We start from the raw sequence: 27,028 nt of genomic DNA, 5'->3' as shown, positions 1-27,028 counted from the left end.
GGGATAAAGTTCTTGACTAGAAGACAGGAAACATGTGTTCTTATCTTGGGCAGGCGGCTAACCAGCTATAGGATCTCAGGCAGGTCATCTCTTGGCATTTTCTTCATCTGTGGGATTGGGCTATGGGGATTGTCAGCGGATGTGGGGAGAGGAACTACTTAGATGCCCTGGGGACACCAATGAATCTATAAGGGTGCGTATTTTCATGATCCTAAATATAACAAGTGAAATTACTCAAAATCTTGGGTTTTAGAGATTCATGGAGGCTTCATTGAAAAAGCACTGTGTGAGAACATGGGCTTAAAAATTTGGCAAAGACTGAGCAAGAGTGTCTTTAGAATACCCAGGAATCTTAATTAATCCTCACCAAAAGAGGCAAGAATGTAAAATGGGAAAGACAGTCTCTTTAGCAAGTGACACTGGACAAGTTGAACAGCTACATGTAAGTCAATGAAGTTAGAACACATCTTCACACCACTCATAAAAATAAACTCAAAATGGCTTCAAGACTTAATCATAAGACATAATACCATAAAACTCCTAGAGGAGAGCATAGGCAAAACATTCTCTAACATAAATTGTACCAATGTTTTCTTAGGTCAGTCTCCCAAGGGAACAGGAATACAAACAGAAATAAACAAATTGAACCTAATCAAACTTACAAGCTTTTGCACAGAAAAGGAAACCATTTAAAAAAAAAAAAGAAAGAAAACAAAAAGACAACCTACAGAAATACTTGCAAATGATACAACAGAGAAACGTTTAATCTCCAAAATATACAAACAGCTCATACAACTCAACAACAATAAAAAACCAACAGCCCAATCAATAAATGGGCAGAGGACCTTAATAGACATTTCTCCAAAGAAGACATACAGTTGTCAGTAGACACATGAAAAAGTGCTCAACAGTGCTAATTATTGGGCTTCCCTGACAGCTCAGTTGGTTAAAAAATGCAAATCAAAACTACAGTGAGGTACCACTTCACTTGGTCAGAATGGTCATCATTAAAAAGTCTGCAACTAATAAATACTGCAGAGGGTGTGGAGAAAAGGGGATCCTCCTACACTGCCAGTGGGAATGTAAGTTGGTATAGCCACTATGGAGAACAGTATGGAGGTTCCCAGAAGAATAAAAATAGAATTACCATATGATCCAACAATCCCACTCTTAGGAATATTCCTGGACAAAACTATAATTCAAAAAGATGCATGGACACTATGTTCATAACAGTGCTATTCACAACAGCCAAAACACAGAAACAACCTAAATGTCTATCACAAATGAATGGATAAAGAAGATGTGCTCTCTGTGTGTGTGTGTGTGTGTGTGTGTGTGTGTGTGTGTGTGTGTATAATGGAATACTCTTCAGTCATTTGGAGAAGGAAAATGGCAACCCACTCCAGTATTCTTGCCTGGAAAATCCCATGGACAAAGGAGCCTGGTGGGCTGCAGTCCATGGGGTCGCAAAGAGTGGGACATGACTGAGCAACTAACACACACTCAGTCATCTGTTCAGTTCAGTCGCTCAGTCGTGTTCAACTCTTTGCGACCCCACGAACCGCAGCACACCAGGCCTCCCTGTCCATCACCAACTCCCAGAGTTCACTCAGACTCACGTCCATCGAGTCAGTGATGCCATCCAGCCATCTCATCCTCTGTCGTCCCCTTCTTCTCCTGCCCCCAGTCCCTCCCAGCATCAGGGTCTTTTCCAAAGAGTCAACTCTTCGCATGAAGGGGCCAAAGTACTGGAGTTTCAGCCTCACCATCCGTCCTTCCAGTGAACACCCAGGGCTGGTCTCCTTTAGGATGGACTGGTTGTAGAAAGGAATAAAATAATGTCATTTGCATCAACATGGATGCAAGTAGAGACTATCATACTAAATGAAATAAGTCAGAAAGAAAAAGACAAATACCATAAGTTATCACTTATATGTGGAATCTAAAATATGGCACAAACGAATCTATCTGCAAAGTAGAAACAGACTCACCAGCACGGAGAACAGACTTGCGGTTGCCAAGGAGGCGGTGAGAAAGACGGATGCGCTGGGAGTTTGGGGTTGCTAGATGAAAACTATTACATTTAGAATGGATAAACAAGTCCTAATGTGTAGCACAGGGAACTATATTCAATACCCTGTGATAAAACCAAAATGGAAAAGAATACAAAAAAGGAATATGTAAAAAAAAAAACCCATTTCATATACAAAATACGTGCTTAATTAAGATAATATGTTAAATTTTCTTTTTATGTATTTTAAAGCACTATCAAATGTAAGATATAAAATTATTAGTCTAGTAAGTTAATAAACTACAAAAAAAAGAGAATATCTGAGAATCTGACATTTATGAAGAGCTTTATGAGTTTCCTTTCATTTCTTGAACTTTTGGGCATATCAGTCATTCTCTGTTCTTGTGTCCTGCCCTTTATGGAGTTCTCTATAAATTATACAATCCCCAGGGTTATTGGGTCTTTGACTCCTTCAGATTTCCTAGCAAAAATAAATATTTCCTTCTACTCAGTAAGAAATATAATCAGAAACCAAAGGACCAAGTCCTCTGAGCAGGAAGTTTTCCCAGCTGACCCTCTGCCAATGGTCCCCAAAGCTTGGCTCTGTCAACATTGGGATGCTGGAAAAGAAAACTAAGTAAAAACTCAGATCTAAGTCTTTGCAGTCCTGCATTTTCCACCTACTGTGTGGATAGCGAGCATGTCATTTCATCTCACTTGGCTCAATCCCTGAATGAGAAGTCACCATTTATCTCCCATATCCATAGTGCCAGCCTGGATTCTAGATTCAGCTCCAGGGTGAACGCTCTTAGTGCAAGGAGACCAGAGACTCTTAGGGTTCTCATTTGCCTTAAAGAAGCTTCCAGTCGGAGCAGTGCTTTTCGCAGGAGTAGGTCTGGGCTGAAGTGAAGGGCAGGAGTACGTAGGAAAATCCTCAAGTAGGAAGCTGCTGTATGGCACAGGGGACTCAGCCCAGTGCTCTGTGATGCCCTAGAGGGATGGGGTGGGGAGAGGGGTGGGGGGGACATCCAAGAGAGAGGGGACATATGTATACATATAGCTGATTCAGGTTGCTGTACAGCAGGAACTAACACAACATTGCAAAGCAATTATCCTCTGTCCATGGGATTCTGCAGGCAAAAATACTGGAGTGGGTTTTCATTCCCTTCTCCAGGAGATCTTCCCAATGAATCTGGGTCTCCTGCATTGCAGGCAGATACTTTACTCGTCTGAGACACCAGGGAAGCCCAAAAATAAAATTAAATTTTAAAAAGAGGAGGAGTAGGATCAAAAAAGCAATGCTCTAGGGACAGGGAGTTTGAACAAGGTCAACCAGCTGTACTCTCTTCCTTGTTGCAATGTCACACCTGCTGGGACACACCAAGAAGCAAGAATGACGTGATTTCTTACCAGTTGCTGGAGGAAGGTGCCATAGGAGTACTGTAATGCGAGGTGGTCAGGAAAAGAGAAAAGGAGGGCAAAGGACTGCTGGGGAGAAGTTTGCAGCTGATCATGGACAAACATGTTCAAGCACTGTTGCTTTCAAACCAATTATAGGAGCCCATCTTATGGATCCCCCTGGTGGCTCAGACACTAAAGAACCTGCTTGCAATGCAGAAGACCTGGGTTCCAATCCCTGGGTCGGGAAGAGAAGATCCTCTGGAGAAGGAAATGGCAACCCACTCCAGTATTCTTGCCTGGAGAATTCCATGGGCAGAGGAGACTGGCAGGCTACAGTCCATGGGGTCACAAAGAGTCCGGCATGACTGAGTGACTAACACTTTCGCTTTCGTATTATTGATGGGTTTTTGCCATTTGGTCTCAGGAGAAGTTGATCTAAGAATGAAAATCCAAAATGGGAGTCTCAACAGGCAGCCTTGCAGAGAAATTTTTTTCCTGTGAGGGGGTATTATATAGAAACAGTACATGTCTCTCTTCTCCCTGAGGCCCAAAGTTCAGGAGCCTTACTGAAGAGGGACTGTGGTAACAGAGAGGTGGAATGATTGATTCAAAAGCCCTTTCCTGTTTCTATCGTTGCTGGGGTTGTCATGGAAAAAGGAAACTTACAACTGCAAAGAATTCATTTGCATGAATGGTGGTTAATTGGAGCGCTGTGAGCCAGAAGAACACACACACACGCATAAACACACGTGCATACACATGCATACACACACGCACACGAAAGGGAAAGAGACACCTGAGAAATGGATAATCGTTTCCTGACGACTGTCCGGGAGTGGACCCTGCCATCTAACGGCAGGATGAGGTGCGAGGTGCTTCTTTGGGCTTGGAAGTGTGTCCGTCAGAGGAATGGCATTGCTGAACCTGCTCCTCTGGCCCCCGCAGGAAGCAGTGGGCTGAGAGTTCAGCTACAGGCTTTCCTGTGTAGTGTGAAGTGGCCCAAAGTGAGCAAAACATTCTTATCTGATGAAGAGCTGGAAGTGGGACCCGTGCTGAAATCTCTGCTCCACTCTTCCCTCGGGTTTCTTTCTCTGCTGTCCTTTCTTCGTCTTTGGCAAACACGCCAGGCTCTTGGTTCTCTTCTAGTTTCTCACATGGTTTTGATTACGAAGGACAAATAGAAATGAGAACTGATATGCTCCTTGATTTTCCTCATCTTTTTTTCAAATTAATGTGCTTAATTAAAGCTAATCTTCCTGTGTGCTGGCATCAGGGGTACATATTTTATGTATATATATATATATATATATATAAAACCTGAAACCTGAAAGTGTCCCAGTTTATACTACCCCTTTGTAAAAGCTGCTTTGGAAAAAGAAGTATTAATATGAAACGGTCAAGCTACAGTTGGCTAAAAAGAATTCAGTTTCTAGGAGAAATAAAATGTATTTTCTAGGGAAAATAAATCAGGCATTTTGGTTTTCAGTCCTGGCTCAGCATCTAGCTAACTGTGTGGCTTGGAAAACTTGCTTAAAGTTTCTGGTGTTAATTTTCTCATCTCCAAACATGACAAAGTTGGATTAGGTACTTCCCCAGGGGATGCTATGATTGTCTTTGTTAGGTATGTTGGAACCACTTTCATGAAGGGAGTCAAAATGAGATTCCTTACCTTCACAGGAAAGTAATGATCAAAAAAAAAGAAAGAAAGAAAGAAAAGAAAAAGTCCTTGTATTTATTTCTCTAATGGAATGAAAATGACCAAGAGGTAAAGTTTATTCCAATTATGCAGCATCATCTTATTAATAGTTCAGATGCAGCAGGAACATGGATTATAGAGCTGTGTACGACACCCAGCTCCTAGAAAAGATTATAGAGTTGTGTACGACACCCAGCTCCTAGAAAACACACAGTAAATGTTGACTGGACGGTGTGCGCTTTAGCTGCAGACAGTGTGGCATAATCGGGTGACAAAAACCCAGAATGTGTAAAACTGAGCCCCAGTCTCAGCCCCACTACTTAACAGTGTCATGGTTTGGAACTAACCGCTTACCATTTCTAAGCTTCTGTTTCCTTAACTGCAAAATGGATGCGTATCTGGACTTCAAATTTGAAGGGACGAACATAACATGATGCACATGAAAATGATTCACAAAGCACAGAGTCCTTGCAAATACTCGTGGACACAACTACAGTTAAATTACACAGGCCTTAGGTTGCGAAATAGGGAAATTGCCTCTGTGACCTAGAACCAGCTTTGAGCATCCTTGATTCCATGACACAGTTGAGCTTCCTCCCTGAGACGTGCCCAGCTCCAGACAACTTGCAGCAATACCGGCCGTGTCTGGAAGGTTGGAGAGAGAAACTGGGAGGTTCAGAGATCTCATCCTTGGCCTTGTGTTACATAATGCGGCCCTTCTTCAAAGACACTAATAGGCCTGTCTACTCATGCTCCTTAACCTTTAACTGCCATGCACTGTTATCACCAGAACATCCTAGTTCTGAAATCCAAGACACTGGCCCTCACATCAGTGTTTGTACATGCAGTCTAGAAGGGCGGGGCGGGGGGGGCACATATTGGTAGTAGGTAGGAAAAGATGTCAAGTTATGTTCTTTGTTGTTCCCTCCAACTGGATGATTCCTGCTTTTATTTTACTGTTTTTTGCAAATGAGCAAACTGTTGACAAGAGTATCCTACATGTGCAAAGGAGAAATGACTGCCTAAAGTCACCTGAGAATCTAAATCCCCTGGTGCAAGAGTGGATTTATCATTGTAAACGTAGGGGAAGTGTCTTTACCAGAGGGATGTGGGCTCACTAGTCTTCCACCTTCGGAGGCCTGGACATTCTGCTGCTGAGACTGTGTTCATCTTCTCACCTGGCAGTCAGACCCCTTAAAGAGAGATCCAGACAATGTGACTGTCCCCTGCACAGCAGCTTGTTCAATACAAGATGTGAATGGGGGCAAACTCAGGCTTTAGAAATAAAGGAGAAAAGAGCAGAAGAATTGATCAAGTAATGAAAACCCCAGTGTACAATGAAAACATCCTCTGAAGTACGTGATACTCACTTTTCTATTTTGGAATCAGCTTTTACTCACTGTTCTCTATTGCTTACCCCCGCAAATGACTGCCAATAAGATTATTCATTCCTCACAAGTCTGTGTGTCACCAGGACGGTAAGGGGTGTCTCTGCTGTTTTTAGACCCAACGGTTATACAAGCCAAAGGCCACATTCCATGTCTATTCTAACAAACGCAGGCCACAGCCTGATGGCTCTGATATCTCGCTTTGTGTCCGATAACTCTACAAAGGCTTTCTTTGATAGGGGAGTGTTGCAGTGGGTTAAGGAAGGGAAAATAGAGAATAAAGGGGTGATATTTCCGGATGTGCACTTGAACAAAAGTTAGTTCTGACAGCAGAGTTGACTAATGGTCAAAATTCAGAAGTGTAGACAGGCAAAGGGCAAGGACCCCATCTCCTAAGCCCCAAGAGATGGGACTGATTTTGGCAAACCCCAGTAGGTGGAGTTGATCTTTGGGGATTTGCCAGGCTTTGATTTCAGGGTTTAATAAATATTTTGGTGGGAAGGGGATGGTACCATGGGCTCTAATTACCCTGGGTGGGTTTTCTCCTCCTAATCCTTGTTTATGATCAGGGTTCCCTGGCCTCCAGGTGTCCCATACCTGCTAACTTGCCTTCGAGCCTCCAGTCTAGAGGTTTTCTTATAAACCCGAATTAGAAAGGCTAGACCGAAGGGAAGCCATCAATTCCTTGCTCTGTGACCTACTTGTATCCCCTGCCTTCAGGGCTGAGAGCCCAATAAGCCGCCCACACCCACTGGCATGGGATTCACCAGCCTGTCATTTTGGCTGGAAGGTAGGCAGCTTCTGGCAAACCTAATAAGCAGATTTTCTCAGTGATAGGAAAATTCTTGCTTAATGCCACTCTATTTCCCGTGGTTAAAGGCTTCAACCTAGAGAAGATAACAAAAGTCACCTGACCTGATGTGAAGTGGAAATTAAGGGGATTTTTTTCTTCTTTTTTTTTTAACTTCTACTTTCTTAAGGGAGGAAGGTTTTCCCTTTAACAGACCAGGTTCATCTAAGACAACTTGCATTGGAAGGATGAAACCAGCATTGTTGTTGTTCAATCATTAAATCGTATCCTGCTCTTTGTGACCCAGTGGACTGCAGTATACCAAGTTTTCCTGTCCTTTACTAGCTCCGGGAATTTGCTCAAACTCATGTCTATTGATTCAGTGATGCCATCCAACCATCTCATTCTCTGTTGCCCCCTTCTCCTCCTGTCCTCCACTGGCATAACACACCATATTATAGCATCATATAACTTTTTAGAGCAGCCATCATGCACACGCCCCACAGCATTAAGTGCTTTCACTGCCTGATAAACATTAAGCGCTTTTCCTGCCACTCTACACGCGCAACCAGTGATAGGCAAGGGAGCTTGTAAAAACTATCAAATAGCAGAACGCAATCAATGGAAACAACACAACATGGAGTTACCTCTGTGGATAACTCCAGGAAAAGGAGTCCACGTAGCTGCAACTCCTCCCAGACATTTCCAATCTCTAAGCCTGAGAAAAACCCGGGCTTTGGGGTGAGGCAGATACTCAAAATACTCATCCACAAAAGCTGGATCCTCAAATGGTTTTCTACTTTCTCGTCTTCCCAGGTAGTGCTAGTGGTAAAGAACCCACCTGCCAATGCAGGAGACATAGAGATGAGGGTTCAGTCCCTGGGAGGGCAAGATCCCTTGGAGGAGGGCATGGCAACCCACTCCAGTATTCTTTCCGGGAGAATCCCATGGACAGACGAGCCTGACAGGCTGCAGTTCATGGGGTTGCAAAGAGTCAGACATGGCTGGAGTGACTTAGCATGCACACACTGGAGATGTCATCTATAGAGCAAGATAACTTGACCTGACATGTACACCACCTCCTTAGCTGTGGTGCTAAAGCAAGGTAATAGTTAGAAAGCAATTTTTAAAGTTGAAAATGTACAAATTCAGGAGTCAGCAGAAGCAGACATTGGGGTTTCACTATAAAAAAGATATAATCTCTTTTCTTGTAATAGTTCAAGTAAACAAATGTCACAGACTTTTTTTTTTTTTTGCAGTGTAGCAGGTCTGCATTTCATCAGTTTGTCAGGAAACTAAACAATATACCTATTAAAACTCATTAAAAAATTGGAAGCTCTAATTCTGACTTTTATTTATAACTCAAGTACAGTGAGCTGGCACCAAACTTTTACAGAGAATTTTATTTTTTTTCAAGAGAGACAGAGTATGACTCTGAGTCAAAATCAAATTGATTCCAGCTTTCTCAATATGTTAACTTCCTTTTTGTTTTCTGCTGTTTCTGCTGTCACTGTGGGGGCTGCTCCATTATTGGGCTTCTGGTCCACGTGAACCCTTCTTCCCCTGGGGAGAGTGTGGAAAGTGAAAACATCATTCTGGAGTCCAAAGTCAACTGGGGAGTGAGATGGGCCAGACCCCCATTTCAGCAATGAAAGTTAATGTGCGATCAGACTCAGCCCTTTGTTATCAGTAGGGATGAAGACAGGGGTCAAGACACCACAGGCCATTTTATTAAATCCATCAGTTGGGTGGTGGTTGTTGTTGTTCAGCCGTTAAGTTGTGTTTGACTCTTTTGCAACCCCATGGACTGTAGCCTGCCAAGCTCCTCTATCCATGGGATTTCCCAGACAAGAATACTGGAGTGGGTAGCCATTCCTTTCTCCAGGGGAATCTTCCCACACAGGGATAAGACCTATGTCTCCTACACTGGTGGGCAAATTCTTTATCACTGAGCCACCTGGAAGAGACTCTATTATATGGGTTAATTTTTGTATCTATCAGTTGGATAGTGACTCTCAAATCAGCTCTTGGTACCTTCATTTTTATTCTCCTTCATACAACAGCAGCTTTTGACAATTAGGAAGCTGGGGAGATCCCACCTGGGCCAAGGACATTTGATCTCATCATCCTCCTAGGCTTCATCCCAACCCCAAAGTTCCTTGTTAATATGATTTGATAAAACATACAAAAGAGAGAAGCAAAAGCCACAATACACAGTAGAAATCTCCTGGACTTTGTAATGTGAAAATCTAGAACATACCTACTGATATTACTCCTCCCTATATATGACTTATATACAAATTAAATTGTATTAAAACACAACACTTCAGTTTTTGAAGACTGAGCCTCAGTTGCTTCATATGTAAGAAGGATGTGGTAGTATAATATTACACATTTTAAGGTGTTGCCTTGAGGATTCAAAACATTCTCTGTCAAATGCCTAACTGAACTGCTTGGCACAAAGCACATCATAAAGGGAAGTCATAATTGTTATTTTGTCAAGTATTTTTTTCTGCATCAATTGAGATGATCTTCAGGGGTTTTTCCTTCATTCTGTTAATGTGGTGTGTTATATGGGTTAATTTTTGTATACTGAATTATCTTTGCATTCAAAGAATCAATCCCAGTTGGCCATGGTGTATGATCTTTTTAATATGCTGTTGAATTCAGCTTGCTAGCATTTTGCTATGGCATCTTTGCTGGGTTTGCTCTCAGGATAATTCTGGCTTCATTGCCTGAATTAGGAAATGTTCTCACTTCTTCAATTTTTTGGAAGAGTTGAACTATATTAATTTTCATTTAAATATTTGGTAGAATTCTCCAGTGAAGCCTTCTGGCCCATGACTTTTCTCTGTTGGGAGGTTTTGATTACTGATTAGTCTTCATACTAGCTGTAAATCTACTCATATTTTCTATTTACTCATGGTTCAGTTTTCAGTTTTGAGAGATGTTCATTTCATTTAGGTTATCCAATTTGTTGGCATACAAATGTTCATAACATTCTTTTACAGCTTTTATTTCTGTTTAATCAGCCATAATGCCCTGCTTGATTTCTGATGTTAGTTATTTGAATTTTTTTCTTAGTCAGTCTATGTACAGATTTGTAAATCTTGTTGATCTTTTCAAAGAATTTTGGTTTCATTGGTTTTTCTCTATTATTTTTCCATTCTCTACTTTGTTTATCTCTGCTCTGATTTTCATTATTTCCTTCCTTTTGCTAGTTTTAGTTGGCTTTTCTTTTTCTAGTTCCTTAAAGAGTAAGCTAGGATATTGATTTGAGATTTCTTTTTTTAATGTAGACATTTATTGCTATAAATTTCCCTCTGAGCACTACTTTTCAGGATCTCATAAATTTTGGTATGTTTTTTGTTTTCTATTTGTCTCAAGATATTTTCTAATCTCCTTTGTGATATCTTCTTTGATCCATTGCTTATTTAAGCATATGTTTTTTAGTGTGCACATATTTGTAGATTTTCCAGTTTTCCTTCTGTTATTGATTTCTAGCTTCTTTCCATTATGACCTGAAAAGAAACTTTATATGATTTTAATCTGATGCTGAGATTAAAGAACTGATGCTGAGGCTGAAACTCCAATACTTTGGCCAACTGATGTGAAGAACTAACTCATTGGAAAAGACCCTGATGCTGGGAAAGATTGAGGGCAGGAGAAGAAGAGGACGGCAGAGGATAAGATGGTTGGGTGGCATCACCGACTTGATGGACATGAGTTAGAGCAAGCTCTGGGAGGTGATGATGGACAGGGAAGCCTGGCGTGCTGCAGTCCATGGGGTCGCAAAGAGCTGGGCACGACTGAGCAACTGAACTGAACTGATGATTTTAATCTTCTAAACTTTAAAAAGTTCTATTTCGTGGTCTAACATATACTTTATCCTAAAGGATGTCCCATGTTCAATTGAGAAAAATTTGTTTTCTGCTGTTGTTGGGTGGAGTGTCTCATATATGCCTGATAGCTTTAACTGGTCTACAGTTTTATTCAAGTACACTGCCACCTTACTCATCTTTTGCCTGGTTGTTCTATTCCTTATCAGCAGGTGGAGTATTGAAGTCTCCTACCATTGTCTTAGAGGTGTCTATTTCTCCCTTCAACTCTTTCAGTGTGTGCTGGATATATTTTGGAGCTCTGATGTTTTGTGCATACACGTGTATAACTATTACATCTTCTTGATGAACTGATCTTTTTGTGCTGCGCTTAGTCACTCAGTCATGTCTGACTCTTTGAGACCCCACGGGCAGTAACACTCCAGGCTCCTCTGTCCATGGGGATTCTCCGGGCAACAATACTAAAGTGGGTTGCCATGCTTTCCTCCAGGGGATCTTCCCAATCCAAGGATCGAACCCAGGTCTCACACATGGCAGGTGGATTCTTTACCATCTGAGCCACCGGGGAAGCCCTATTGATATTTTTACCTATATATCCTCATTTTTCTCTTATAATGATTTTTGACTAATAGTCTACTTTATCTGATATTAGTATAGTATAACTCCCCCAATTCTCTTTTAGTTACTATTTGCAGTAGATATCTTTTTCATCCTTTCCCTTCCAACCAAATTCTGTCTTTAGAGATAAAGTAAAATTTGGCATTTGATTATTATAATGGAGTAAGTCTGGGAGTCAGATTTCCCCCTTTCCTCAGAATACACTGTTTGCTGTTTGCTTGATTGTTGAAGACTATGATAGTCCATTTGTTTTGAGACTTTTCCAAACCATTTTTGCAAAGTCTATTTCTGGCCACGTGTGCTCATTGATGTCTCTTTTACTTTAGTTTCTGTCCAACTAGCGTTTTGAAAGAAATTTTCTTGAACAAAGGAAAAGCACAGAGAAAGAAAGAGGGAAGGCATTTACCACTTTCTGTCTCGGTAGATGGCCCTGTGCTAGGGTATTCCTTTCACTTAGTTAAGTTTGCTCTGGGACTAGGAATAGGCCTTAGGTGAAAGTTTTAAGTTTCAGTTGTTGTTGCTGTTGTTTTCCTGAGTACATGTACTTAGTTAAGCATGTGGCTTTCAGGATTCCTCTGTATAAATGGCGTGCTTTTGAATCTCCTCGTTTCCCAAAGAGCCTCATCCCACTTTCTCCTCTGAGCCTTCGGCGCTTTATCCTACGTCTTCAGTGAGCATCGGTTGCCCCAGGTTCATGTGGAGTGTAAGTTGTGTAACCTCCTTGTAGCTTTTGTGAGTACAGCCTACAGCTTTACTGCCGTGTGTTCTGAGTTATGAGAGAAAGAGTCAAAGAGATGTTCAGGCGGCCCCAGCCAGATCAGATCAGATGTATACAATAAATCGTAAATAAGGTCTGCCCTCTCCCTCTAGTTTAGAGACAGAAGCTGGGAATGGAGTTGCCACACTCAAGACCAGACTGTTTCCACTCAGGCAAGGGTAGGTTTGGGCTTGTTCGTTTCTTTCACCCTTCATTGATGACTTTATGGAGGAACGTGGAGTGTGGGGCTTCCTAGCCCATCATTTTGCAGATGCCCTATCATTTTCACTTTTTTTTTATTGGAGTCTAATTGCTTTACAAGGCCATGTTAGTTTCTGCTAACAGCAAAGTGGATCGGCTCTATGTATACATGTGACCCGTCCCTCCCATCCCACCCCTCCAGGTCATCACAGAGCCTCCAGCTGAGCCCCCTGTGCCACGCAGCAGCCTCCCACTAGCTGTTTCACACATGGCAGTGTACGTGTGTCGATGCCTCTCTCCCATATCGCCCCCCTTCCTCCCCCCATTCCCCCCACCATGTCCCACAGGCCCATTCTCCACACTTGCATTTCTATCCCTGCCCTGCAAATAGGTTCCTCTGTACCATTTTTCCAGATTCCATATATATATAAGAAGTAAAAATTGCTCAGTCGTGTCCGACTCTTTGCGACCCCACAGACTATACAGTCCATGGAATTCTCCAGGCCAGAATACTGGAGTAGGTAGCCTTTCCCTTCTCCAGGGATCTTCCCAACCCAGGGATTGAACCCACTTCTGCATTGCAGGCAGATTCTTTACCAGCTGGGCCACAGGGAAGCCCATATACTCACATAAAATAATGATATGCATATATATTGTTACTATTTTATGTGAATTTATCACATACCACAAACTGCACTGAGCTGGTTCTTCTCTCTTTGCCTTCCAGACCCACACCCCTCCCTTCTCCATCCTATCCTGTGCCCTGCAGGTTGGTGCCTACAAGTCACATCAGCGGATTCTCATCCCCAGCGGGAGGAGAGGGCGGCTGTGCATTTGATTCTTTTCCTGCTGTGTCGGCTACATCTTTCCATCAAATGTCGCGGCTTTTCTCCAGTGACCTACTCCCTAGAGCTACCCGCCCTGAGATCTGCAACTGGCACGGTTTCCTGAAGACCTGGCGGTAACAAAGAGCTCACCAATCACCATCACCTTCTGCTGTTTTAGCCCCAGGGCCCTTCAACATCCCCTGTGCAAGTCCCTAAATCTTTCCACATTCTTGTAAATCACTCTTTTATTAACACTCCTCACTTCGTTTGAGAGTGCCATCTGTTTCCTGCTGGAACTCTCACACACCGCACTGTTGGCTGCTATTTCTCTTTCTGAGAAATGCTTCTCGTTTTGGTGAAATGGGCTCAGATACCAGCAGATTCTGAGCGGCTTCTTTGGGTCAAAAGATAGCAACTCACTTTCCTGGATGAATGTGTCATAGCTTATCAGGAGGCTGCTCAGCTCAGGGTTCAGAGGACGTCTCTTACGAAACGTACAGCCTTGGTCGTGTAAACTGAGAGGTGAACAGATGCGTGTCTCAATGCCTTAAGACGAGCGAATGGAGATCGCCTTCCATTCACGGACGAGCAGCACTCCTCCTACACAGTGACTTGTCCCACAGTAACCTGTCTTCCCCCAAATTGAGAGGACGAGTACCCAGGGAGACAGTTAAGGTCTCCTGTGCCCAGAAAAGTGTTGCCTATGGACTGAGATCCAATATGTTGGATCCTTCTCAATTCAACTCCCTCACTGTTGAGTCTTCTTGAGCAGATTGCTGACGAGACCTATTTCCTTTGCCAAACCCTCCAGTGGCTGCCTTTGGCCACAAGACAGAGAATGACAAATACTCAGCACAGTCACCCCCACTACCACCTCCCGTGGCATGATTTACCAGGAAAGCGGCTCTCAGTCATAGACCCATTTTCATCACAGCTCTCCAGGTAGCCCGTCCTTACACTGCTTTTCATTCAAGGTAGGCGAGTATATTTTCCAACCTTGTCCTGGAGGATAAAACACATTCCAAACTCAAAAGCAGAGCATCACGCGATATGGCCCCAATCTTCCATTCTTGCACCTTGGCACTTTTCCTCCTACTCTTTCGTGCCATGCCTTTAGTCTTTTGCACTGTTCATAGCACACAATGGGTGTTTGAAATACTTGTTAGATGAACACTGATACAATCGTAGAAAATAAAACTCTCTTTGAAGACACACACACCTAACACTTAAATCTGAGCCAAATATGTTTCGAATATTGCAGTGGCACGAGAAATATTTGTAAATTAAATTAGAGCATTGGCCCATACATTTCTTGGAAGATACTTAAAGAGCAGAAAAGTCTATTAGAAGAAAAGTTGGGAAATATATTCCTTATAGAATAAAAGCTCTATGTTCAAGCTCAGTGTGTTTTGAATTGCTTCCTGCACACAAAGGCCCTGGTGACACTGGTCTTCTCACAGTAGAGTGTCCAGTGCATTTATATGTGAGGTCAAATTTTTCCTTAGTTGTAGGTCAGCACTCCAGACTGTAGCTGATTGTTTCTGAGACAAGCCCTTAAAGCAAATAACACATTCCTGCTGTTCTCCCAAGTTGTCTCCATTTTACCTCTCCTTGGAAAAGCTAATTACATCATTTGTCTGCTGATGCTTTTTAGGTGGAAGCCTTCTTAACAGCATTTTACTGAATTTGCATTAGAAGTTCAGAATGTCCATTTCTTAAAGAGAAGAGTGAAACAAAAACACTATCTTTAAGATCAGAGATTTAAAATGTTTAATGTATTTCAAAAATAAATCAATTCTGAATATAGACAACCATAGACATCTAATTATCAGTGCAATGGAGACCATGGCAAGTAGGTATATAGGTGAATTTCATTCCATCAATACCCACTGAGAGACGGCTCTGTGTCAGAACTAGGCAGAAAGCTGGGGGAGGTTGGAGGTCAAAGAAGAGCACTGTCTCCCTAAGCATGCAGCCTTGTGGGGAGAGAATATGAGCACAAATTTTGTATCCCAATTATTTATATCATTTCATTTTTTTTGGCTGTGCAGTGAGGGCTGTGGAATCTTAGTTCCCTCACCAGGATGGAACCCATACCCCCTATATGGAAGCACAGAATCTGAACCACTGGACCCTCAGGGAAGTCCTTAAATTATTAATTTTAAACTTCACTTCTTAGATGCTATTTTACTGAGCATTTACTGTGATGGGAAATCATTATTTTGCCTGGATTATGTCATTGAGATCTCATGATACTTCTATAAAGTGCATATTATTCTTTGTAGAGATGAGGAAATCAAAGCTCAGAAAGTATGGGCAACATACAGCTCAGTTAGCTCATAAACCCATGCTCTTAATGAGCCAGAAATTAATAACTGGAGTTATATTTTTTGACAGAAAAACTTTGAAAACATTAAAACCCAGTAGCCAAGGGTGCAACTGATCCTAAAACAGAATTTTCTGTTTCTGGATAATAATTCAAGATGTTCCAAATATGTGGTAGCTGGTAGTAGACAACCCAAGAGCCACATTTTGTTCAGAGTAATTTCTTTACCAAAATCTTCTGAAAACAAATAAACCCACTGGAAAATATTTTCAAAATCATTTCTAAGCAGCAAAAATAAATTTAGACACAGCAAAATAATGACTGTCGATTTTGATCTCAGCACAGGATTTATCTTCATAAATAACCCGGGATGGTATGTGGATGTGTGGTCAACAGTGATAAGATTATAGGCTATCAACCAGAAACACAGTCACAATAGTGGAGTCTGGGAGTGCAGATTTTTTAGATTTGGCATATTTGAAATAGCTTTATTGTGATTACTGTTTCAACATATTTTAAAAGTGGGAGCAGTGGGCTAAGACAGATTAATACTGTTGCTATGGGGGACGTTGGTTTCTCCTTAACTTCCAACATAGGAACAAACTATGCATTCCAATTACTTCCATTAAGACATGGCAATTACTAGAATTTAGGAAATATACCTCTCTTTCAATAAGGCTTTTCTAGAAGCCTTAGAAGGGGTGTGATTGAGCTCCTGAGAACAGCCTTCACATATTGAAGGACCATGGTTAGTCAGCTGCAGTGTGATCCACGGCTAGAGTTTTCAATGCAATCTTGTCTGCACCGAGGCCAGAAATAAGCAGAGCACGTCAAGAAAAACTGCTGAACAAAACCTAAACTTCCTTTCAAGAGCTCCCTGCACAAATGCAAAAAAAAAAGCAGTTGTTTTTAGTCGATAAGTCGTGTCCAATTCTTTTGAGGCTCCATGGATTATAGCCCACCAGGCTCCTCTGTCCATGAGATTTTCCAGGCAAGGATACTTAAGTGGGTTGCCAATTCCTTCTCCATCGGATCTTCCCAACCCAGGGATCAAACCTAAGTCTCCTTCACTGGCAGGCAGATTCTTTATCACTGAGCCACCTGGGAAGCTGTAAAAAGGCAGAGTGGGCCCCAGTTGGAAGATAGCTCAAGAATTCCACACCAGGGAAGCCCTTCCATCATCAAGATTTACTCTATCAGAGAAACAGGGCTTAGGTTGGAAGCAGTGGGACAGAAGACACTGTAGCATCTTTGGGAGGAAAGAGAAAACCAAGAAACTTGAGTTGCACTATAAAGACAGTCAAGAGGAACAGGAGTATTTGGTCCAGGGTTCCAGACCCACCAGAAAGAGTAAACGCCTATGTGTCTGCATGCGGAGAAGGCAATGGCACCCCACTCCAGTACTCTCACCTTGCAAATCCCATGAATGGAGAAGTCTGGTGGGTTGCAGTCCATGGGGTCGCTAAGAGTCGGACACGACTGAGCGACTTCACTTTCACTTTTCACTTTCATGCATTGGAGAAGGAAATGGCAACCCACTCCAGTATTCTTGCCTGGAGAATCCCAGGGACGGGGAGCCTGGTGGGCTGCCATCTATGGGGTCGCACAGAGTCGGACACGCTGAAGCGACTTAGCAGCCGCAGCATGCATGCGCCTGCACCGTGGTCTCTGGGGTGAACCCAGAATATGGGGACAGAGGTCCTGCCAGTTTACCAGGTGGAACAATTTAGCAAATTGCCCCAGAGGTTGGCAACAGTACGTTCAAGTAGTGAAAACGCTTTTGAACCTGGGGAAGAAGGCAACTGTCAGTTTTAATCTTGGAACTGGATTTATTCCACAGGATTTGCTCAGTTTGTGCATGTATACATGGTGGAGAATTCCATGGAGAGAGGAGCCTGTCAGGCAAGAGTCCATGGGGGCGCAAAGAGTCGGGCACAACTTAGCAATTAAACAACATGCGGCCCAAGTGCAGGTATCAACTAGAAACACAAATTTAGCAATTCAAGTTCTACCATCTGCCAGCTGTGTGCCCTTAAACACTTTGCTTCCCTTTGGCCAGCCTCAGTTTGCTCATCTGTAAAAGGAGACATAAAAGAAACTTAATTTTTAGGCTACCTATAAGCAGTGAGATGAGAGTTTAACACTGTCGGCACTTAGTATTTCATTTCATTTCATTCAATATTACTATAATCATCAAAGCCCTACATTGCATATTTAGACAGTAAATCTTGCCTTTAATTTGCCATGATTTGCCAAGTCTTTAAAAAATTACTGTCTGTTTTCCCCTCCCGTCTGTTTTCCCCTCCCTCCCTCCCTAGCTATTTTCTGACCTTGAAAAATCTACCTAGGGATGTAAATTAAGTCTCATTTCCTGGAACTGAAAAAAGTCTGTCTCCTCACACATTTTCAGGAATCCCACCAGACCTTCTTCTCCAAGGATGACCTAAACCCAGATGGTCAGTTAGTACTATAGGTTCCAATCAGAGAAAACAAAAAAGGACAACCTTCTAGGGCAGCTTCTAGAAGGCCGAGAATCTCCTTCTGTGATTCTTTTTAAAAATTTATCTCTTAATTGGGGCAAATTCACAATTGCTTTACAATGTGCTGATGTCTGTAACACAGCAATGCAAATGAGTCATAATAATATACATATCTCCTCCCTTTTGAGCCTCCCTCTCTCCTTCCGTCCCACCTCTCCAGGTTGTCACAAGATGCCAGGCTGGGTTCCCTGTGTTATATAGCAGCTTCCTACTAGTTATCTACTTTACACATGACAGTGTATATATGTCAATGATACCTTCTCAGTTCTTCCTACCCTTTCCTCCCCTCGATGAAAAAAGGTTCATCAGTACCATTTTTCTAGATTCTATGTATATGTGTGTGAATGTGTAAATATACAATATTTGTTTTTCTCTTTCTGACTTACTTCACTCTGTATGATAGCCTCTAGGTTCATCCATCTCGTTAGAACTGACTCAAATGCATTCCCGTTTATGGCTGAGTAATATTCCATTGTATGCCAGCTCTCATGGTGGGGTGAAGTCAGCCAGCAGTGGTGGGAAGGCGGGTGGGGCTGTGAGAGCATCTTTCAGCCACTCAGGCAGAGACTGGCTCCAGTATCATGTGCTGTCTTTCTGAAGTTCCAGAGATAGGCCAGGCAGGCGAGCAGGAAATAGAGGACACCATCATACCTGGTATTCATTGGAAGGACTGATGCCAAAGCTCCAATACTTTGGCCACTTGATGCGAAGAGCTGACTCACTGGAAAAGACCCTGATGCTGGGCAAGACTGAGCACAAGAGAAGAGGGCACAGAGGATGAGATGACTGAATGGCGTGACCGACTCAATGGACTTGAATTTGAGCAAACTGTGGGAGATGGTGGAGAACAGAGGAGACTGGCGTGCTGTAGTCCATGGGGTTGCAGAGAGTCAGAAACAACTTAGCATCTGAACAACAACAATCATACCTGGGCTCCAGAGAGATTTTCATTCCATTTGGATCCACTCAAAGGGATGTCTTAATCTGACTCCCATATTTCTCAAACAGAGTTTGTGGAGGATGCTGAGGACTGCAGAGACTGATGCTGGGTGACATGACAGGAGCTTGCTGGACCTGGGTCTGCATGCTAGCACCATCCTCCTAGCTGCTCAGCCCTGTTCATACTCTGTCTGACCTTCCAGCACTTTCCTTTGCACCATGCCCTTGCTGTCATCTTATCTCCAGTGCACCAGAGGAGGATGCTTACCTAGGCTGGACCGGGTCCCACCCTTCAATCCGTATGTTCACCAGGTGTTTCAGAATCACCCTGAAGGAATGTGGGCTGTGGTCCACGGCGATTCCTCCCTCTCTTCGTCCTTCCCTCTGCCCCTCCCTCTCTTCTTTTCCTCCTTCCTGCCAATATATTTATTGACTGTCGGCTCCATGCCTGACACTAAGACTTTCTTAATTATCTGGGTTTAGGCTAAGCTCTTAAATTTGGAGATGACAGTAAACAGTGTTGAAAGCACCTTGAAAGGGAAGAAAATTTATGGGTGTGTTGAATAAATGCACTGGAGCTAATTAGAAAAATTGTGAAATGATTTGGACTCAGATAAGTTTAGACTCAAGGGAGCGTGGGGCAAATAGCAAACCACTGGGAGGGTAGGTGAAGTGAGCCGAAGAGAGGAAAAAGACATCAACAAAGCAAGTCAAATGTATCTGTTGAGCACCCACCTACCCTACATTCATTCTGACCCTCATTTATTCTTTTTTTCCACTAAACTTTTTATTTCATGCTGAAGTGTAACCAGTTGACGACGTTGTAATAGTTCCAGGTGAACAGCAAAGGGATTCAGCCACGCATATAAATGTATCTATTCTCTACCAAACTCTCTTCCCATCCAGGCTGCCACATAATGGTGAGCAGAGTTCCTTGTGCTAGGTCCTTATTGGTTATCCATTTTAAATACAGCAGTGTGAGCATGTCCATCCCAAACTCTCTAACTATCCCTGCCCCCCCCCATTCCTTCCCCCTGGCAACCATAAGTTTGTTTTCTAAGCCTGTAAGTCTCATTCTGTTTTGCAAATAAGTTCATTTGTATCATACCTTTTCAGATTCTGCATATAAGGGACATCATGTGATATTTCTCCTTCTCTACCTGCCTTACTTCACGCAGTATGACAATCTCTAGGCTCATCCATGTTGCTGCAAATGGCGTTATTTCACTCTTTTTAATGGTGAGTAATATTCCATTGTGTATATATATACCACATCTGCTGTATTCATTCATCTTTTGATTGACCCCCATTCATTCTGACCTGTGCCAAGGATTATGAGAGCTCACAGAAAAGTGAAAAAGATGCTTTAGGGGTCTTGAGGCATATGTCACTTTGGAACTGCTGACCAGTTCGCACGGCACAGATTCTCCTGGATTTCCAGCCACAGCTGAGGTTTAGTGGTTTCCCAGAAGAAGTAAGTTTCCTATGCAGTGAATCACCCCCATGTTATGGAGGATTTTCCTGACCTCAGCTTCTGAGTAGCTCACGGAGACTTCACTACACAGAAGGGCGGTGGAGACTGACATCACTGTAGTCCACAGTTTATTTACTTTGAGGGGTATCTTTCAAAGGGACGTTTGGACCAAAAGTGGCATCATGACTTCTGGAAACCCTGAGTAGTGACTTGGCATCTTAGGAATCTGTCTGCTATGCTTCGTGGAAGGGTCTAGAGAACAAAAGCGATGGTTATTAATGTGAAAGCGTAACCCTACTTACTCTCCTTCTAATAAATGCCCCACAGTCCAAGTAAAAGCACTTAAACTCCTTGGATATCTAGACATATTGCTTCAAATCAATTTGCTTTTATTGGTCTAATTCTATCAGCTTTGGAAGTTGGAAGCACCGTGTGCAGAGTTGCAGTGCTTTGACAAGTATTTTCAAGTCCTTGATGTTTTACTTTTTCTATTCCCATTTTTTTTTTCCCTCCCAATGGAGCCTAATATCTTCCAGCCCCAGGCTTGCGGGTCCATGTTCATCTCTGTGACTGACCCCATAATATTTACTTATAACATTCATAAAAATACCTTGCGTGCCAAAAGCGGCTAGCTGCAGGAAAGTGATAAAATATAAAAATATTTAATCAGCCAGTGGGAATTCCCTTACATGTAAAATCAAAGGCTCCCTCAGAGAACCCACCGTGACCTTGGAAGGCCGGCAGATTCAAGCCACATTGAAGGGCGACAGCGGGAGGGGACGCCTGCCGAGAACCCTCTGGGGTCATGGCCCTCCCAGGGCTTCCAGGAAACACAGCCCAAAGGAGGTTTCGGCTGTATTGTCAAGCGGCTCGGGGGCAGGTGTGTTGAAACAACATGAGGCTTTTCCATGGAGATTTTGTAGCTTGTCATGTTTCCCCTGGGACCATCCTACCTACTCTGTTCCTCTCCATTTCTACCTGCAGGACTTACCCTGTTTTTCTAAAAGCAGCACCATGAACGTTTTTTCTTTCTTTTTTCTGTTCTGATTTTCCCCCCAGCTTTATTGAGATGTAATTGACATGTAACATTATGTAAGTTTAAGGGGTACTGTGTGAGTTTGATAGGCATTGTTGTTGTTCAGTTGCTCAATTGTATCCAACTCTTTGCGACCCCATGGACTGCAGCACGCCAGGCTTCCCTGTCCTTCACCATCCACCATAACTTGCTCAAACTCATGTCCATTGAGTTGGTGATGCCATCCAACCATCCCATCCACTGCCGCCCCCTTCTCCCCCAGCCCTCAATCTTTCCCAGCATCAGGGTCTTTTCCAATGAGCTGGCTCTTTGCATCACGTGGCCAAAGTGTTGGAGCTTCAGCTTTAGCATCAGTCCTTCCAGTGAATGTTCAGGGTTGATATGCATAGATACTGCAAAACATTGACCACAATAAGGTTAGGTAACACATCTTTCACCTAGTGTTTGTGGAGGGTTTTGAGGGAAGAGGTGCTGCAGGAGGGTATAGACAGTGATGTGATGGGAAAAATAGCCCGGGTAAGCACTGACAGCTCTGGATTCCAGCCTTCACTCTGCTGCTATATATCTTGGCTAAGTCATGGCACATCTCTCTGTAAGTTGGATATATCTGTGGTTTTCAGCCTTAGTGGTTCCAGGAGGTACCTTTATCTTAGAGAGGGGCTGATATGAAGCAGCTGGGTTTCTAGCCCCTCCTCATTCCCATGTCAATCAGTTCTGCATTATCTATATTACATTTTGGATTGCATACAATATTTAATTCACAAAAATGTGTCTTACTGTTGAAAAGTTTAAAAACCACTGAATTAAAAAGAGATTCCTGTTCCATATTAACATAATTTGGGGCTCAGTAATACTGTTGTTGTTCAGTTGCTCAGTCATTTTCAGCTCTTTGCAACCCCATGGACTGCAGCATGCCAGGCTTCCCTGTCCTTCACTATCTCCCAGAGTTTGCTCAAATTCATGTCCGTTGAGTCGGTGATGCCATCAAACCATCTCATCCTCTGTCATCAGCTTCTCCTCCCGCCTTCAATCTTTCCCAGCATCAGGGCCTTTTCCATACTTCCATCTCTCTCTCCTTAGCACTGCCCAGTAAAAGTTGGTCACAGCTGGCTTGGAACTGTCAGGACATCAGCACCAGGATAGGGTCCACTTGAGGGGTGAGGTTGGATGCCAGCCTGCTTCTGCAGAGGATGGTGCAGTCCTGCCAGGCTCAAGCTGAGTCAGTTGGCAGAATGCCTTTCTCTCCTTTGGAGTTACTTTCTACAAGAACGGTACCAAGGCAGTGTGCTGCGTCCTGGTAGTCTGCCAGAGTGGTTTTCTTTTTTTAACTGAAACAGGTCCCTACTCAGGATTCAGGAAATCCTAGAGGATTGCGGACCCACATGAGTGACAGGCACTATGATAAGAGAATCAGAATCAGAATCAGAATTGCTCTGATGCTTTGCTATGGACTTGTCCTGAGATGCTCTTTCCCAGTTGGCTGCTCAAGACTTTGGGCAAACAGATTCCTGAGAAATCTACTGAAGGAGCTGATCCAAATCCCAGCGTGAATCCCCCAGCCCAGCTACATTTGTTATACTTTCCTCTTTGCTTCAAAGTCCTCATTTTAAGCCACACAGAATGGTTGCAAATCTTTCCATTAACAAATCATTTTGTCATTCCCTTTCCATCTATCACACTGAATGTCCCGCCTAAGTTTTGTCCTTGATTCAATATCTGTCAACAAGATAACACTGACTCAAAATTCTATTACCAATTCAAATTAAAGGTGACAGGAGCAGGTTTTGCTGGGCCAGGCATCAGGAACTTTGCAATCCAACTGCTTAATATTACTTTAATCCTCACATCAGAGCACAGTTTTTATTAACACGTTATTGTTTGTTCTTCCATATCTTCTCTATACATATATAATATTTTTATAGCAATAAGATCATACAATGCACAGTTTTAAAATCTGCTGTTTTGACTTTAAACACCATAGCCTGAACATTTGCTCATGTTAATTAATAGTCTTTTACAATATAATTTTAATGGCTACATAAAGTAGATAATTAACTCAATTCTACTAAAGTTGGAAAACTATTCAGATTGTAACTACCCAGATGTTATAAATTTTGATCATAAAAATCCCCAGATGAATGTACTTATACCTTCATGCTCACTCTTGCAGTCAGAATTCCAGTGGCAGAGGGAGTATTTTAATAAATATTAAATATTTGTAATAAATATTGCCAAATTTCTCTCTAGAAAAATGAATCTTGCCTTAATTTTAAATTCTTTCTGCTGTGGGAAGAGTGAACATCGTGTCAAATGTAAGCTAACCATCTATATTTCTTCTTTGAGCAATGCCCACTCATGTCTTTTGCCATTTTCCTTTTGGTGCATTTATTTATTAACCATTGACTTCTGAGAACTCATCATATATTAGGGATCTTAACCTTCTATTTGATACATATGCAACAAATATTTTTCCCAGTGCTCAAAGCCTAAAAATGTTGCTTAGGCTATTAAGGCTAAAAATAATAAAAACTATTGATGGTTTTTTAAACTGCATTTGCTTTTGGTATGCTTTAAAAGGTACTTCTGCACTCCTAAGATTATATATTGATTTTTAAATTCAAATATTTGGGTTGTTTCCATTTCACACTGAAATCATTAATCTAGAAAAATCTAATATTTTTCTAAGTAATTCTCTCAATACACACTGGCATTTTATTCAAAGAACAAACAATTTATGAATACCTTTTACACAAATAGATTTATTTATTCATATGTCTGCTATGATGCCTAAATCTGTCCCCAAGTTTGAAAGCAATTCAGGAACAATCACCGTGTTTTGGTAGCCTTAATTACTTATTCCAAGAGACATAGTTTGAAAATTCTGAGATTTATGTTAAAGTTAGTTTTGCATCCAGCACTGATTTTCCTTATTTTGTTAGGTGTTTCTCAGAATTTTAATTTGCTCTTCTAGGTTACATTTTAAACTTAAAGTGAATAGAAGCTGTTTTACCCGTTCCCTTAGGTTAGTTAGAAAATGAGTATTGTCAAGAGTGGCCAAAAAACAGCCAAGCATGATGCAGAAGTAACTCTCTTTTCCTTTAATGAATTTTTTATTGTTATTGTTATTGTAAAAGTGTGATTAAAACAAGCAAGGAAAGGTCTACTAGCACCGTGAATACACATGAAACTGAGGCATTTGAGAAGAGTACTTCCTTTCCGAATAAGATGTGACCCAAAGAATTAAGATGTGACTCCCTGGTGGCTCAGATGGTAAAATGTCTGCCTACAATGTGGGAGACCCAGGTTCAATTCCCGAGTCAGGAAGATCCTCTGGAGAAGGCAATGGCACCCCACTCCAGTACTCTTGCCTGGAAAATCCCATGGATGGAGGAGCCTGCTAGGCTACAGTTCATGGGGTTGCAAAGAGTCCGACACCACTGAGCGGCTTCAGAAAGAACCCATGAAAGTAAGGGAATGCATAACCTAGGTTAGGCAGCATTTGATTCATCATTGAAACCAACAACTCCTCCATCAACCTCATTCTGCAAAGATGTAAGAACTGGAGGCTTCTAACAGGAAATAGTAATTCAGTGCATCCCAAAATTGATCCACCCACTTGGAAATACGAATCTAAAATCAATCTGTTGCTGGGCATTGAATGAACTGATGTAATGTGGCCAGGTTCCAGAGAACATCAGCACCTGTCTCCAAAGACACAAGACTAGACACTGACTTAGTATTTTAAAGAAAGAAATCCAGCTTGAGTTACTCAGTGTGAGTCCCATGAGATTAGAGTCACCTGAACTCAGGTGTCAAGCACACGTCTGCTTGTTCGGTGCCGTCTCCTCATTCGCTCATTCAGTCAACAAACATTCATTGAGCACCTACTGTAAGGAACTGTTCTAGGTGCAGGGTACAGTAGCAAACAGTGAAAGCTGGCTAGATAATGAACCTCATTCAAGCGGAAAATATTCAACGCAGGGAAATCAAACAAGATGGAATAAAATAATAGGAACTAGCACTCTGAGAGTCACAGACAGCATCAGAACAGGGGGAGGACACATCCACACTGGGCATCCAAAAATAAAATTCTCTGAGCTGGGTGGGAAATACATCCTTACTCTGGGAGGCCAGGAAATTTTTGTCCATTTATCTGAATATATATATTCTGATGGGCTTCCAGGTGGCTCAGTGGTAAAAAAATTCTGCCTGCCAATGCAGGTGACTAAGGAAACATGGGTTCTATCCCTGGGACTGCAAGAGCCCCTGGAGAAGGGAATGGCAACCCTCTCCAGCATATACTTTCCTGGAGAATCCCATGGACAGGGGAGCCTGCCAAGCTACAGTCCATGGGGTCACAAAGGGTCAGACACAAGTGAGCATGCACACACACACATATATATTTTGATAGGCTAAATAATGCCTACCACCCATTATGGCAACCAAACGGCTGCCATTCCCTTTTCCAGGGGATCTGCAGTCCCAGGGACTGAATCCATGTTTCCTTAGTCTCCTGCACTGGCAAACAGATTCTTTATCACTGAGCCACTTGGGAAGCCCATCAAAAAAAAATATATATATATATATATATTCAGATAAATAGACAAAAATTTCCTGACCTCCATAAAAGACAGATTACATTCTAATCTTTACAACCTGTGAATGTAACCTAATATGGCAAAAAGGAAAAAGAACTTGGTAAATATGACTTAAGGATTTTGAGATGGGGAGATTAATCTGGGTTTTCTGAGTGGCCCTTGTGCAACCATAAGTCTCCTTGTAGGAGAGAGGCAGAGGCATATCAGACCGTAGAAGAGGAGAAGGCGATGTGACCACGGAGGTAGGGATTAGAGTGATGTGGCCACAAGACAAGGCAAGCCGGCCAGCAGAAGCTGGAAGAGGCAAGGAACAGACTCCCCTAGAGCTCCTGGAAGCAGCCTAGCCCTGATGACAGTTCGATCCCAACCTAGTGAAATTGATTTCGGACGTCTGGCCTCTAGAACTGTGAGACAATAGATATTAAAATATCTATAATAGCCCCCAAGGTTGTAGTAATTAAATACAGCAGACACAAGAAGCTAATACATGCTTGTTAACCCAAATGTGTGTGTCTAATATATCCATTTATCTACTAGATAGATGTCTCTATGTAAAGAGCTACCAGTTTCTTTCTTAATCTTTCTCA

Source organism: Capra hircus, chromosome 12 (genome assembly GCF_001704415.2).
Source record: "Capra hircus breed San Clemente chromosome 12, ASM170441v1, whole genome shotgun sequence".
Lineage (NCBI taxonomy): Eukaryota > Metazoa > Chordata > Mammalia > Artiodactyla > Bovidae > Capra > Capra hircus.
This window is presented reverse-complemented; position numbering follows the sequence as displayed.